Below are 16932 nucleotides of genomic sequence, written 5' to 3'. Positions count from 1 at the left end.
AGCCTGGAGAAGAGAAGACTCTGGGGAGACATTCCAGTGTGTAAGGGAACTCCACAAGAAAGCTAGAGAGGGACTTCTTACAAGGGTTTCTACTGGCAGGACAATAGGGAATGGCTTCAAACTAAAAGAGAGTAGATTTAGCTAAGATATCAGAAAGAAATTCCTTCCTGCTAAAGCACAGAAACAAGTTGCCCAGAGAAGCTATAGATGCCCCATGCCTGGAAGTGTTCAAGGCCAGGTTGGATGGAGCTCCAAGCAAGCCAGTCTAGTGGAAGCTGTACCTGCGCATGGCAATGAGTCTGGAACGGAAGGATCATTAAGATCCCTTCTAACATAAACCATTCTTAACCACACAAACCATGCTTAACGACTTCTTTGCTACAGTCTTTATTGGGAAGATGGCTTGTCCTCACAACAACTGTCCTCCTGGGTTGGCAGAAGGTGTCAGGGAACACAATGGTCCCCCTGTTACCCAGGAGGAGGCAGTCAAAGAACTGCTGAGATGCTTGGATGTTCATAAATCTATGAGACCAGATGGGATCCATCCCAGGGTGATGAGGGAGCTGGCAGATGAGCTTGCAAAGCTGGTCTCCATTGTTTACCAACAGTCCTGGCCCACTGGGGAAGTTCCAGGTGACTGGAAGCTGGCCAGTGTGACACCCAGTCACAAAAAGGGTAGGAAGGAGGATCCTGACAATTACAGACCAGTTAGCCTGACCTCAGTACTGGGTGAGGTAATGGAACAGTTTATACTGAGTGCCATCACACAGCCCTTACAGGATGGCCAGGGGATCAGACCCAGCCAGCGTGGGTTTAGGAGGGGTAGGTTGTGTTTGACCAACCTGGTCTCCTTTCATGAGCAGGTGACCCACCTGGTGGATGTGGGAAGGGCTGTGGATGTTGTGTACCTGTACTCCAGCGAGACCTTTGACACTGTCTGCCACAGCATTTCCTGGAAAAGCTCCAGTCCATGGCTTGGACAGGAGCACTCTTTGCTGAGTTAAGAACTGGCTGGATGGAAAAGATTTTCATTGAAAGAATAATAAAGTATAGGAATGCGTTGCCTGGTGAGGTGGTGGAGTCACCACCCCTGGATGTGTTTTAAAAAAGTCAGGATGTGGCACTTGGTGCCATGGTTTAGTTGAGGTGTTAGGGCATGGGTTGGACTTGATGATCTTGGAGATCTCTTCCAACTGTGTGATTTGTGATTCTATGATTCTGAGTGCAATATTTGCTCTGGTGAGCACTGTTAGCAGAGCCAAGAAAACTCTCCCTGTGGGAAAGATTGTAAGATTAGGACCCGTATTTCTGTAATTAGTAGTCTGCACTTTTAAAAATGTTGACCTTGATTATCACTATTAAGAAGCTGGCCTTACTTGCATATTTAGGCATTGTTGTTGAGTACACGATCATGCATCCAACAGCTTTCTCACAAAGAAAAAAACAAACAAACAAAAAAAAAAAAAAAACAAAAAACCAAAAAAACCCAACAAGAATGGGCCTTATTAGACTCTGCACAATATTCTTTCCTTTCTTTTATATCCAGATGGTTTTTTATGTTCTGGCCTTCAGGGTTCTGCAGAATTAAAAATATGTTTTATAAACATTGCTACATCTCTGTGCTGTGCTTAAGCAAGCCTTGGTACTGAAGTGTTCAGACACTTACCCTGGGGAACAAGTTGGCAAGACATACTAGAAGAGCTTCAAGCTACATTTAGCAGAGAAAAAGGATGCTCTACTGTCTTATCAGAAAGGAACCAGGAACAACAGCACTATAGGGAACAGCAGGGAAATACCTGCAAATCATCCCAAAAGAATTAGAGGGCTCTTCCCAGAAGATGAAGAGGTAGATAGCCCAGCTTTAGTGCCTCTACACCAATTCAGGCAGCACAGGTAACAAGCCAGAGGAGTTAGAAAACATGGTGCAATAGAAAACTATGACCTATTGGTATCACAGAAACATGAGACATGAATTACGTAACTGGACCTTAGCAGTTGAAGGCCACAAATTTTTCAGAAGAGACAGGCTGGGAAGGAGGGGTATTGTGCTCAATGCTATGGAAACATCAGATTGTGAAGAGCTGCCTCTGATAAACAGCCATAAACAGACTGAGACCCTGCAGGTGAAAATCAAGGACAGGACTAACAAGCAGACCTGGTAACAGGGGTCTGCTATAGGTTGCCTGATCAGAGGGAGCCTGTCAGTAAGGCATTTTGCTTCAGATACAGGAAACATCATGTTCACAAGCTCTCATCCTGATGGAGGACTTCAACCACCTGGTCATATGCTAGGAAATCAACACAGCAAACAATCCAGAAGTGTAGGGGACAACTTCCTGGTACAGGTATCAGACAAACTAACCAGAGATTACTGGATCTGGTACTCACCAGTACAGTGAATGAGCACATCAAAGGAGTTTAGATCAGAGGCAGCCTCAGCTGTAACAACCACCCTGGTTGTGTTCATGATCTCAAGGAGTTTGGGCCTGACAAGGAGCAAAATCAAGACCCTGAACTTGGCAAGAGTGGAATTTCAACTGTTGGAAAAAAATAGTGAATGAGGTCCCCCAGGTATCTTTTCTTAAAAATAGAGGGGCTGGTCAGAGTTCACTTAGAGCACAAGAGATCTTCATCCCAGTGTGCAGGAAATCATGGAAGGCAGGCTGGAAACTGGTATGGCTGAGCCAGTTGATCTGCTCATCAAACTTAAGGAGTAAGAAAGAAATGTACAGCCCATGGTAGCACGGATAGGCAATCTGGGGAGAGTACTGGGATATAATTTGGATGTGTAAGGATGGCATCAGGAAAATCAAGGCAAAGCTGGAACAGGACTTGGCAAGAGGTATGAAGAACAACCGAATGGATTTTATAATAACATAGGTCAGAAAAAAAAGCCAAGTAGAGCATATCCACCCTGGTAAGTGAGAAGGGTGAACTGGTTGTAGCTGGAAGGCTGAGCTACTCACAGAGTTCTTTGCCTAAGTCCTCACTGGCAGGCAGGCTTCCCACTCCTCTCAAGTCCCTATCTGTGGGTATTGAAGGAGCAAACTCCTTTACCCTATAAGCAAAGAAGCAGTCTGGAATTACTTGGTGAAGCTGAACATCCACAAATCTATGGTATCTAATGAGATGCGATTCTGGGTCCTGAGAAGAGTGGCTTATGTTGCAAAGCCATTCTCCATCACATTTGAAAAGTCCTGGCAGACAGGTGAAGAGACTGGGAAAAGGGAAACATCACCCCCATTTTTAAAAGTTGGAGAAAGGAAGATCTGTTGAACTACAGACCACTGAGTCTCACATGTTTGGAAAGATTATGGAGTAAATCTTCCTTGTAGATACACTGAGGCATAGAAAAGAGGTGATCTGAGTCAGCCAGCAAATTTTCCTGAGGCAAATCAAGCCTGACCAATCTGGTAGTCTTCTATGATGCAGTGATAGTAATGATTGACAAGGGAAGATCAACAGGTGTCTCCTGTCTCCTTCTGCAAGGCCTTTATGGTCCCTAATGACATCCTTATCTCTAAATTGGAGAGGCATGGCTATGATGGATTCAGTGAATAAGGAGTTTGCTGGATGGACACAGACAGAGAGTTGTGGTCAATGGCTCTTGTGGACCCTCCTGGGGGAGGCTGGTGAGGAGTGGTGTTGTGTTCCTCAGGGCAGACAGAGTTCTGGGGACTGGTGCTTTTCTGTATCTTCATCCATGAGATCAAGAGTGACATCGAGTGCACCCTCAGCAGGTTTATAGATGACATGAAGCTGAGACACTGAAAAGACAGGATCCTATCCAGAGGGACCTGGACAAGCTTGAGCAGTGGGGCAATGGAAATCTCAGGAGGCTCAACAAGTGTGAAGTGCTGCCCCTGGGTCAGGGCAGTCCCAGATTTGAGTACAGCCACAGGCTGGGAGAAGAACTTGAGAGCAACCCTGGAGAAGGGCCTGGGGGTTCTCCTGGATGAAAAGCTGGACATGACCCAGCAGTGTGTGCTCACAGCCCAGAAGTCAATCATATCCTGGGCTGCACCATAAGGGAGGCAGCCAGCAGGGCCAGGGAAAGGATTCTGCCCCTTCATTCTGCCCTTGTGAAATCCCACCTGCTGCATGAGGCTCAGAAAAGACACATGCCTGTTGGAGCAGATTCAGAAGAGAGCCATGAAGATGATCAGACAGCTGAAGCACTTCTCTTGTGAAGACACGCTGAAAGATCTGGGTTTGCTCATCCTGAAGAAAAATCTTTGAGAAGACCTCATGGTAGTCTTCCATCACATTAAGGGAGCTTATAATAAAGAAGGAGAGAGACTTTTTATATGGGGAAGTAGTGACAGGACAAGGGGCAATAGTTTTAAATTGAAAGAGAGCATGTTAACATTAGCTATTAGGAAGAAATTCTTTACTGTAAGAGTAGTGATGCTAGCAGCTGTACTACTCGGACACAAAGGGCTCATTTTTTAATATCTTGTCAGATATTAAGAATTGTTAGGGGATTTTTGCTTAGTTTTCATCTTCATTTTTAAACCTATGACTGTTAAAGTCCACAAATTTTTCAGAAAAGAAACTAACCCACAGAGGAATACTTCTGGTAGTTGAAACAGTGGCAATAGAAGTCTCAGTCTCATAAAATTATTTTGTTGCCTTTTTTTCATAGACTTCATCTGAGGAACTTGTATTCAGATGGTGCTCAATGTTATCAATACCCAAAGCCTTGTGCAAATCAGTGTTCTTTGCTGTAATCATACTAGATGTTACATATCCAGTCAGAAAGCTAAGCAGGAAAAAAAAAAATTGCCCCAGCTATGAAAACCTGTTTTTCCTTTGCAGTGGTAGATGCACCAGAAAAAGCTGAATGACACAGATGATCAAAAGATATTAAGAATGTTAAGTCTTTCCCCTCTGTCACAATGCCTAGGAAAATGTTACAGCAAAAATGCTAAGAAATTACTGAAATTAGGGAAAACCAGCCTAATCACATTCTAACTATATCTGGAGGTGTAGTTATACCTGGAAGTTGAAAAATATTTTTCTCGGAAAACATCTTTGTTCTAAAAGCTTTCTAAAAAGCTTTGAGAAACATGTAACATGACACATAGCCAGCCTTTTACAGGCTATATTTTTATAGGAATGGAAATCCATCTTCTGGAAAAAAAAATGGAATTACAGTTTCTGGACAAAATATGAAACTGTTATGGGCAAACCATTTGCAACAGCTGTGAAGCAATATAGATATTTACATTAAAGAGCTACTTGTTAGTCATTGTTGTAAAGCAGCAATACACCACTTTCCACCACTTCAATGACACTCAGTGTAGCCTGGATCACCAAAACTCTGAAGGAACAACTTCTGCTTGCAACCAAACCTGTTGTAAGGTGAAGAAGCCAGAATACAAAAGTACTCATAGCTAAGCTATAAATATTTATTATATAAATCCATGTCCTGGAGGGTTCAAAAAGCTATACAAGCACTTTCTACAAATCAGATGCATCTTTGAGTTTCAGCTTGCATTTAAAGCATGCTTTGCTGTTCTTACTTCAAACCATGAAGAAGATTAAAACAGACAGATTTTGGTACTTCTTTTAACCTCAAACTCTTCTCAATTTTTGCAGCAAATATCTAGGAATCTCAGAACTACAGAAAGTTACAGGAAAGACTAAGTGACTGGATTGCAAAACTATCAAAAAATCAAATAATTTGAACATGCAGGATAGAATAAAAACATTTAAAATTTATTCTTTTGTGCTAATATTGCTATTGACATCATAACAAGACTGATAAAAATTCCTAAATCATGTTACATGAGACTGTAAAGCATCCAGGCAACTTAAAGAGTACTGTGCCTTGATTCAAGCTATATAGAGACTATTTTTTACACTAACCTGATTTAAGAAAGAATGAGAATGAAGCAGCTCTTCTTCCATAACTTTCCCAAGAAATCATGAGAACTTTCCCAAGCAATTTCACATGCATTGTTTGAGGTCTGTAAGCTGAAAAAAATGGAATATTCTTGCTTAGAAAGAGGATCTTGTCTTCTTGGCCACCTCTATGAGCGAGAAAGATGAGGCTGAAGTATCAATTTCTTTATTCTTATTCTTAGAGAAACTGTGAGACTGTACAAGCAACAAATGAAAGGAAAGTCCTATGACTAGTCCTAGACTGTCCTTTTATGGAACAGTAGGCATTTTGAGCAGAAAAACAATTTTCAGATATGCTAAATTCCATTTTTTCTAAAAGGTCAAATATACTTTTATCCTTAGAGAAAAAGAGATTTTTTTATGAATTACTGATACATATATATATATATATATATATATATCACATTCATCTAATATCTTTCTGCACTGCAGAATTCAGAGAAACACTTTTATTAGGAATTTCAGGATCTTGTTACTACGCATGATTCAAGGAACTTTTCTGCATGTATTCTGTAATGTGTGAAAAATCACTCTGCAAGAGATTAGAGTGACCCCACCACTATGATGTCAGTCATAGACCCTAGTCATGGTCATGTCAAAGTGTCATCTCAATTCCTAAGAGTTCCTAATATGTCCTCATTATTCCTGGCTGCAATGCATGCATGGGGGTGGGGGGGTGGCTCTTCTCAATGAGCAGCAGGTAAGAGGGATGTTGTGAGAGGCTGAAGGGTCTTTCTCAAAGCACTTGCCTGAAACGAAACCTTTTGGGAATTACGGTCCTGTGTCATCAATACGCATCTTCACAAGCATGCTTTGTATTAACAAACGTTGGCAATTTACTGCAGCCTCAGCTTTGAAAGATGATTATTTTTATTTGAAAACAGCTGTAATGGAACCAGCACAGGACAGGGTTCACCTCCAATCCAGCAGCTGCCAGACAGGAGAGGAGGAACTGCTGAGAGGGAAGAATGAAGGTGTACTGCACATGATCATCTCGTGACTCCTTCTCTCAGCCAAATTGAGAAGGCTATCTTTGCAGGAGCAGACTTTTTGTTTAAGACACGTAAAGAAAAGCCAGTCAAGCTTGAAGGGAATAAATGTTTACAATCACATCCTGGGTTTCACTCATATTTCCTAGTAAGCATTAAACAAAGAGCAGATAACTCCTCCAAGGAGTATCACTGTAGGGAGATCATTTACCAGTGGACCAATAAAGAAGCTTCCATGGTAAGAAGTGGACTGGCTGCATTTATAGCATACTGAAGTTCCTACTAGCATGTTGCTTTCTGGGTCTCCACACTAGCAGTCTAATGCAAATTTCTGTCCCTAATGGTTGCATTTAGACAAATTTTACTAGGAAGATATGGAGCATAATTCAGCTCCAGCTGCTGCTAAGGGAAACAACATTTTTTTCCACACAAAATGCAAGTACAAGAATGAAAAACTGAGAGCAATAATATTTATTTTTCTAAAATAATAGTATTAAGGTATTTTATAAACTTACTACAGCAAGACATCTCACATCCTGAAATTTCTTCAACTTTGGAACAGAGTTGCAAAAACGTACAGATATTTCCTAATCTTAAGCATAAGTATTTGCTGAATAACATGATTTGACTTTCATGACAGAGTATCACACAATCCTGTTTACTCCCTTAATAAATATGTATTCCTACTGAAGCTTTTTCCAAATTAAGAGGAGAGAATGACCTCATCCAGCAGTATTAAAAACTGGGATCTGTATGTAATATATTTTATACTTAAATTAATTTTTAAAAAGCTCAGCTGGCCATATTAATTAGCTAATCGCACACCTGCTCTCTTTAGGTTTCAAGCTGGAAATCCGTAAACATGATTGTTAAATTCTACAGGCACTGCTGCTGAAATACAAGGACATTCCTGTGAGAGCAGCCGTTCAACAGGGGCTTGTCTAAGGCTGTAAGACTGCATCCACTCGCAAATTTGGGTGGCTGGGGTAATATACAACAAAAGAAATCAAACTGCAACAGAAATATCTGGAAATGAGAATTCCAAATATCTTATTAATGTAAACTGTTGACCTCAGATGCCAGTTCTGTTTCCTGGGGCAGGAGTATGTCTGTGTTTTAATATACAGTATCTGTCTCAGTTATGTCCAAGACTGTTAACTAACTGGAGGGAGAATTTTCTCTGCTTTTTTCTTTTTTGTGAGAGGTGATTTTTCAGACTTGACAAAGTTTGTCAGCTTCAAGTCAAAGACAATCTCCTATAAATTCACACTTACAAAAAAAATTCAACAGAAAAACCCCTGTACTTTCTAATGCAACAGTCAGAAAACCAACATAGTGTACCTTATTGCTAGATCAGGCCTCCAAGTATCTGCAAATAGGAATATCAGACATTGATTTCTTTCCCTCAGTTCAGTGGGACTTCTCAAACACTTCCAAAAATCATACTGCTATTCAACTGGACAAAGAATTCCAAAGCTTTATTTCTCTTTAGTGAAAGGCAGTAACTTGAACATATATTATCATACTGAATCATATTAACCCTTGTGACACCTAGACAAATGAAATTGGCCATTTGCCTTAGTGTTATGATTGCCAGTTAATCTACCAAAGAAATCCAAAAAACCAAACCAAAATAAGGAAAAAAAAAAAATTTCCAGGGGCAAATGTTCTAAAAATGGAAGAATTTAGAATGGACTTGCTATAAACAAATACTTTGCTAAACACAACTTTCTTAGATTAAAAAACACTTGAAAGCAGTTAGGGGGTTCTTCATGCACACTTTTAGTTCCTTATTTTAGAAGAAGAAAAAACTACTATCAGAACAAATAGTCTAGTGAAATAATGAAAAAATTCCTTACAGGAAACTTAACATTTATTTTCATCTTTTTTGACTCACCAATAGTTTCATGACCATTTTCAAAAGAAAATACTTCAAGAAGGTAGTTTTTTGTGTGTTTGTTGCACTTTTTAACAAAAACATGTTCTAAAGCATAGTTGAAGCATGTTTGTATTCACCAACAAATTAAGCAACCTTTGAAATGTGTAGAACACTACAAGAAAGAAGATCTGAAGTGTGAGGATGTTTGTTACTATAGGATTTCACTTGAAACATGAAGAGATTTAAACCTCTTCCTCTTCATTAGATCTGAAAAGTCTGTTGCTTTTCAAATGGATCTGCAGAGGAGTGCACCACCAGTAAAAATCCCTGTAGGGAGCTTCTACAAAAGGCAAGCAGACTGTTGGAAAGATTTTATTAATTTTATGCTCTTGGACGAGTAAGAGACATTTCAAGAGCTAAAGCAGAGTAGCCATTAAGATTACAGTTGAGACATGATTAATTTTCCCCGTGCTGTCACCTGTGCTAGTCTGTCACCTTTCCCTCTGACCTATTTCTATTGTCATTTCCTCAGCACTCTGTGGACCAAATTTGTATTGGTGACATCAGTGATGCTGAGATCAGAAATTGGCTCCTTGCCTCTATTTTTCCCTTGCCTTTTCTTTAATTTGCTTTTCCCTGTGCTCTCTACAAAGATGCTTTGCTGCAGATGCCTGTGCTTTGCAGGTATCCTTGACTACAGCTGACATTCCCATTCTCTGGCCAGCTGGAGCAGGTCTGGATATAATCCAGATCAAAAGCAGGTGGCTAATCAGCAAACTAGCAACTTGTTGGCACACAACAGAAGTGACTCAGTCACTACTGGGTCCCCTCTTCCCAATCTTAAATTTGGCCAAAAAAATAGTTGTGGGTGGCGGATCTCGAAGAAAGTGGATTGTGAATCATATTGCAAATAAAACCCCAAACCACACAACCACAAAATGGCTCTTTTTGAACTGAACTGTCACAGATACCCATCCAGCATCCAGCTACAAGGCAAACCAGCAAGGCTCAATACTGCAGCACACTTGTAATGTGCTTTTCTAGATAGCACCAAAATAACTTTGTAGTGCAAAAATCTGTGACTGGATGGATAGCAGAACTTGTATTAGAAAGAAAATGAGAAAGCAAACTGCAAAGTCTTTTAGCAAACCTTTAAAGATAGTTATTGCAAAATAATGTAACTGTTGCATGAGATTTGTAAAATATAATCCATCTAGCATAGGTTCTAGGACCAAACAAAGTTGCCATGTGCAAGGTGATTTGAATATGTTTACAAAGCCCTGCCTGAATTTGAAATCAAACTACATCCTCCTACAAACACTTCCACTTCGTGCAGTTGCTCAGCAAATTATTACAAGGGTAAGATAAGTCACTATTTATTTTCTAAATGAAAATAAATGTGATACTATAATAGTAATAGTAACTATCTATTCTTGGACGGCTTGTTTTCTAAAGAATTTTTACTGAAGAGAACACAAATTTAAAACTACAAGAATTTAAACCTATCAGTCAAGATTCTTGTGGTCCGTGGTTGTTTTACAGAATGCCTTCAAAATACCCCTCTTCTTCCCATCAAGTAATTAATGCAAATTATTGAGCTGAAAGAGGAAATTCACTCTATTGACAGAGATTCAATGTTTCTGCCACCTAGAGTGGATAAAGAGTTGACCTCTATGTGCTGTCCACATATCTACCACTAATTTATTCTTTCTTTTAGGGAAATTCCATGCTGTCATTGTGGTTTCAAAGTCGAGATTAACTAACTTGCAAGAATTTAGGTGTTTGGCCAGATTACATTTTCAGCACAATTATATTATTCTCCACAGCAAAATTGCAGACATATAAAAGGAAACTGGGGGAGAAAATGGACCACCATGGCACGCTTAGCTAGAAATTCTACCATCACATGTTAACATGGCTCCATATGCCAGAAGTAAATAATAAGAAGGCCAGTATAAAGGATCTGAACAGAAGTATCAATACAGTCTACTCAGTTTAGCTTCCAATGCAATTTAATGCCAGTTTCTTTAAGCCAAGGTACAAGTAAAACATTGAAGGCAGTGTTTGTCAGGACAAGAAAATATGGTAGCTATGTGCAGCATAGTTCCATAATGTCTTGGCAGCAATTCACTTGATCTTATCTGAGTTAAAAATAGAAGAAGTTCCAAAGAGGGACAAACCCAGATCACATGTGTACTTTTCAGAAACAAAGTAAGAAATCCATCTATGACATTTCAAGTCCCATCTGCACTAACATCTTTGCCAATTTTTGAAACCAGTGCTTTGATTTTCCAGAGGGCCTCTGGCAAAGTCTGGCCATTAAATAAAAACTTCAGTATAACTGCAGACCTCCATTCCTAAACTGGTGTCAGACTGTATGGTCTGTTGCTCGGTTTGTGGTAACTCTCACAATCACAGTCCTTTTAACAACAAATTTTCCACTCACCAGTGTCTACTAATAGCCAGGCTGTTTCTTGAGTAAAATTACACAACAATGTAATCCTTGAAATCAATAAGCTATGCCTGGGGAAAAAAAACTTTCACAATGACTGAAATTTGAGATCTCTGAAGGTGGATTGCCTTAACCCTCAATTCAGCCTCTCCACAATTACAGCAGCATTAACACACTTTTTTCTTAAATTGGCATAACACTCCTTTAACCATAACAATAAATAATAGCATACATGAGCCATGGTAGCATGATAAAAATGTTACTTGCTTACAATCTCTACTAAGTTTTCTTTATCCCTAAAATCATCCTCTAACCAACAACAGTCATAATTGCTTCTGTGTGAAGTTGCTTATACAGGGTGTTCCAAGTATGCCTATCAGATGAAACAAAGCAAATAAGTTAGTTTTGAAGTTATAAGTCAGCTACCAGAAAATCCTACAGCAGCCATCAGGAGGCAAAAGAACTGGCTCAGTAAAATGTGCTTCCCACTGACTGCCAGGAAGCTCCATTTCACATTCCTTGGCCTGAACTTCTTCCTATAAATTAGTTTTAATTTGGTTTGTTTCTTATTCCCATTACAACTTTTCCCTTATTCTTACCTTCTCTTGTGCTTCATCAGCTCCTCTGTCATGTAAGAAAAAAGCCATTTTTCTTCTAGGCAGACCGTACATTCCAGCTAGGAACGAAGACGCAAGTAATCAGGTTTCATGTCTATTTAAAGGCAGATTTACAAAAAACCAAAGAAACAAACAAACAAAAACAGGGACAAAATGCCCACAAAACAAGTAAAAAACCCATCCACTCTAACCCATAGGAACTAGGTAAAGGAAAGAGAATGGGTATGTAAAAGGAGCAATATTTTTGGGGGGGATCCTTAATTTTTAAAAGCAGCCAAAATGTTGCATGTTTAATGGGTGATGTACAGGAAGCAAGGAATAACAATGGATACATCAATGATGCTGATAATGGAGCCTCATCTCTATATTTGCCAGAGTAATACAGTTTGACATCCTAACAATTTACAATTATTCAATTATTCTCTGTTAAAATAACAATTATTCTCTGTAGATGCTGACTATGTAGCAGTGAAACCCACAGTCTCCAGTGTATTTGGTTGTTCCCCAACACCACAAGTTTTTGATAACAGGGCTGGAATGACAACTTGCTAATATTGCCCTTACTCAGGCATACAGTCCAACTCCTTTATTTTAAAATTCTGTGCTGTGACAAACACAGGTTTTGCAGTTCAATTTCCCATGCAACAAAACTAGCTAGAAGTCTGTACAACTAGCCAATCAGTTTCTAAGTGGACAATTTCTATGTAACTTTCGGGATGGTTTCTGAATTTAGCATGATGCTAGTGCATTTAGGATTAACCTTCCAGTTTGGATCTGCCCTGTGCAAGGATTTGTGCCACACCTTTGCTCTCAGGGGTTGTTCTGGAAGGTCCTCCCTCTGTGCAGTGCCTTCAGAATCAGACATACCTATGCAATCTCTATTTAGATTGCTCTGAACATAGCTCTTTCCTAGGTTCTAAAATGCAGCCTGTTCAGAGTCTCACAAATGGAAAAAGAATAGCTTTTGGCCCAGGCAAAGTAGGAAGCAACTTAGAAGAGCAGACTACCTGCCTTATTTGGGGTAAGACAGCAATAATCAGTTGTTTCAGCAACCTTTACAACCTGAAAAGTCAGTTTTACTTTGTACTTGCATAACCTTGGCTTCTGAGGAAAGAGTTGGGGGGATGCAAGGCAACAGGATTAACCATGTTTTTTTCCTCATGTGATTATCCTGCTCCATGGCAGAAGTAGCGAACTTAGTCTCTTGCAAGTCCTCCTGAACAGGCAGGGCAACGGCTGACTATAGTGGGAGTGATGTGGAAAGAATTGCTGAAAGAGGGGAGAGACATAATTCTCATAATTTCTTTGAAACAATTTTGCCATTGCAAGAACCATTATCACCTCTTCCAGAAACAAGACAATTTATGATAATAAATTCTAATTAATTAATTAAAATGCCCCAATAATTTTCTATTGATTAAAAAAATTGGCATGTTCTTTTTACAGTGGTGCAGGATAATGAATGCTTTGCAAGAGATTTCTCTGTGCTTCATACCTGTTTCAGTCCTTGCACAACTGTATCTTCAACTAAACTGTTGCTAGCTTAGGGGTTATTTTGTTATTATATCACTTACATCTAGGGCTATATTAGTGGGGTTTTTTTTGTTTTTTGGTTTTATTTGGTTTTTTTTTGGTTTTTTTTTGTAACTGATTACATTAGTTTCCTTGTCCCTGGGGCTTTCTTACACAGCCCTCCAGTACTGGTTTCCCGTTAACTTTTAAATGTCACTTCATTTGGTCACTGGGGGATGGTTGTCTTACCACTCTTCTCAGTCTACTTGTTATCTACCCACTTACAAATCTGTTTTCTTTCTAGTTAACTATTCCTAATTCATACAGTCTTAGCAGAGGTTCAGTAGTTCACCAGCAGAATGCAGGTTCCCTGCATTTTTTGAAAGACTCCTGAGAAAGTTTAATACAATTATGCATCTGTGCTGCTTACCAGTCTGTACAACATACTAACACGTACTAACACTCATGAACCTAAATATCTATGTACACTTACACGCAGACATAACACACTGACAGCCTGCTTTGCTTGATAATTTGTTCACAATACTGGGCCTGGTGAAAAGGCAGATGGCAGTCAGGGGCAAAAGGTGCATAGCCATTGTTCCTAATGTTATTGTTAGTACACATTAGAATGCATGAAGGCAATAGTGAGGCAGAGGATTGCACCCCTGACACACTTAGAAAAATCCATTTGCCCTGCTGAAAAGGAAGTAAATACAATGGGCCAATAAGTAATACAGTTGACAAAATTATAAACCTTATGGACATTATAATAACAAGAACATATCAACCTAGTTTTAATCACCCAGAACATTAATATCAAGCCCTTTGTAACTAAGGACGTATGTTTACCTAGCTCATTGGCTTCCCTGGAGTGGAATCACTCTGCTTTCCAAAGCTTCTAATCAGAGATGACCCATTTAAATGCATCCCTTTACATTTACTGAAATGAGCAAGTGCACTGTTAGACAAACACCTCTCCAGTACAAATCCACAGCTGCATGATGGCTCATTTTCCTTGATACTTTCATCTTTTGTCCTGAACAAATGAACTCTGAGGTATTAAACTTACCTACTTTCCTCCAGATACTAGTATATTAAGATGTAGTTGCGTCTTTCTCCTCACTGTCTAATATTAATACTCTTCAAGTGCTTTTATGTCATTTAAGACACTTTATAACACCTCTACAACTAGGTAGGTAACAAGTGATGACAACTTTTTGCCAGATTCCCACTCTCTCCTGCAGGGATTAACTTGACAGTTGTTTTGCTCTATTTTGTTATTGCTCTGAGCAAGTCATCCTATACAAATTTTATAGTGGAAAAAGTCCTCATTAATTTTGCAGAAAAGTCCCAGGAATGTTTCAGTAAGTTGTCAATTTTCAGAAATTCAGAACATCTGGTTAACTGCATATGCTTTATACACCCTAGAGGAAGTGAAAGGAGGAAAACAATTTCTGTTTCATGAGAGTTGATAACATAAAGATAAATAAGATAAAGATTATACATACAAAAATAAAGATTATAACCCTACTAACAGTTTTCCATTTAAATATAATTGAGATTATTCTCTATTTTAGGAAAATAACTGTAAACTATGAGGTTAGATGCATCTACATTTGAGGCAGTTACAGACTTCCAGACTGATAAAGGCTTTTAAAAATAAAATAAAAAACCCACCCAAAAACAAACAAAAAACCACCAAACAAATAAAAAACCAAAAAAAAAAAAAAAAAAACAAAAAAACAAACCCTCACATCAATCAGGTGGACCAGAACACAGTGTTTTTGATTGTGATAAGAGTCTCACACATACATTATACTCCACCTGAGTATTCAAGAGCACAGCAGTTAGACATTACACTGTTAGACATACAGACCATTCTGCCTTCTGCCAGCCAGGACAATGGAGTGTCTCATGATGTAAAATCTCTTCAGCAGGCTATATTTTCTCTTCATGGAAAGTGCAGGGTGACTTTGTGAAGTTGGCAGTGACAGTCTCCATATCCCTAGACATCCAGAAACCCCCAGAGCAAAAACCACTGCATGGTTTTGGCTTAAGAAGCAGTGCCATGTCCACACCTCATCTATCACAGGTTAAACCGAAACAGCACCATCAAACTTAGACCTGGTAGTTTTATCTCCACAAGCATTTAAGAATCTAATAGGCCAATTCCAGAAACATGTTTTATGATTTATGGGAGAGGAAGCCTACCCAAGCAGTAGTATCCTATTAAAATATTTTATTTTGAACTACTAAAATTTCTCTCAGAGCTGTAATGAGAGTAGCACTAAGGGCCAAGTAGAACCTTGATGAGTTTAGTAATTTTTCATAGCAAAGCTGGTGAGAATAGTCTGTGCTGAGCCTCAAAATTTCATCTACTGACAGACATTTTTCTGCATTTATACCTTAGCATCTGGTGAAGAAAGTTCTCAGAATAGCTGTAACTAAATACTGTCCTCATAACTTGGAAAATCTTTATACATTCAGAAACTACCTTATAGCTGTCTCAGTTAATTTCACATTTATTGCACAAGACAAACTGGACAGTAAGTATCATCACCACTATCCTACCCAGAGCTGTCAAGCACATGGTTGAGAGTTAACTCAAGTATGTTACACAGCTAGATTAAAACATCACCTATTAAAATAATCCTTCATAACTGTTGTTAAGTTTAACATGTACAGGTCACTGAACAAGATGGCAAAGGCCAAACAGCTTCTAGCTCTCAGTCAGAAAGCAGGCAAAGTTGCTGCGACAACAAACACAAAACGCTTGCAAGGTGAGTAGCAGAATTTACATGCAATAAAGTAGGAAACATATAAAAAGGCTGAACAACTCATTGGGATTTCTAAAAGGAACACATATCTTCTGTTGGGGGTTGGTTCTCTCCCTTTTTCCTCTGTGGAATTTTCCCCATTGTCATGCTAAGATACCTGTTGACTGGGCCCTGGTGACAAGGGGGAGGGGACGGGAGGGAAGAGGGAAGCCCCGCGAGATTCAAACAGCCAGAAGAGGAAGCGGAAGGCTGGGCCTCGGCCCATTTCCCCCGCGGAGTTCGGACGAGAAGGACGATCGCCTCCTGTGTCCCATCCCTGCCATCCCAGTGTCAGGAGACATCCTCACTGCTGTCAGACCCTGCCCTGCTGCCTTCTCGCTGTGAACTACCACCATCCAGCACTCTGCTGAGCACTGGGACCCACACCGTGAGCGGAGGGCTCTCTCTCCATCTCTCTCTGTCCCCCTGGGACAGCGCTGCCATCACCCCCAGCCCTCCTGCGGCTCTGCGGGACCCGCCCGCCCCCAGCACCGGGAACTGCAGCTCAGGGAAAAGGTGCCTGCAGCCAAAAAACACTGGGACTGAGTTACTGTTCTGTTTGTGGGTAATTTCATAGCTGTTGTTGTTCTTGTTTGTCTTGTTAGATATACTAGTAAAGAACTGTTATTCCTATCCCCATATCTTTGCCTGACAGCTCTCTTAATTCCAAAATTATAATAATCGGAAGAATCACATTTTTTTTTCAGTCCAAAGGGAAGCTTCTGCTTTCCTTAGCAAACACCTGTCCTTCAAACCA

Source organism: Cinclus cinclus, chromosome Z, assembly GCF_963662255.1.
Source record: "Cinclus cinclus chromosome Z, bCinCin1.1, whole genome shotgun sequence".
In the NCBI taxonomy this organism is placed as follows: Eukaryota; Metazoa; Chordata; class Aves; order Passeriformes; family Cinclidae; genus Cinclus; species Cinclus cinclus.
This window is presented reverse-complemented; position numbering follows the sequence as displayed.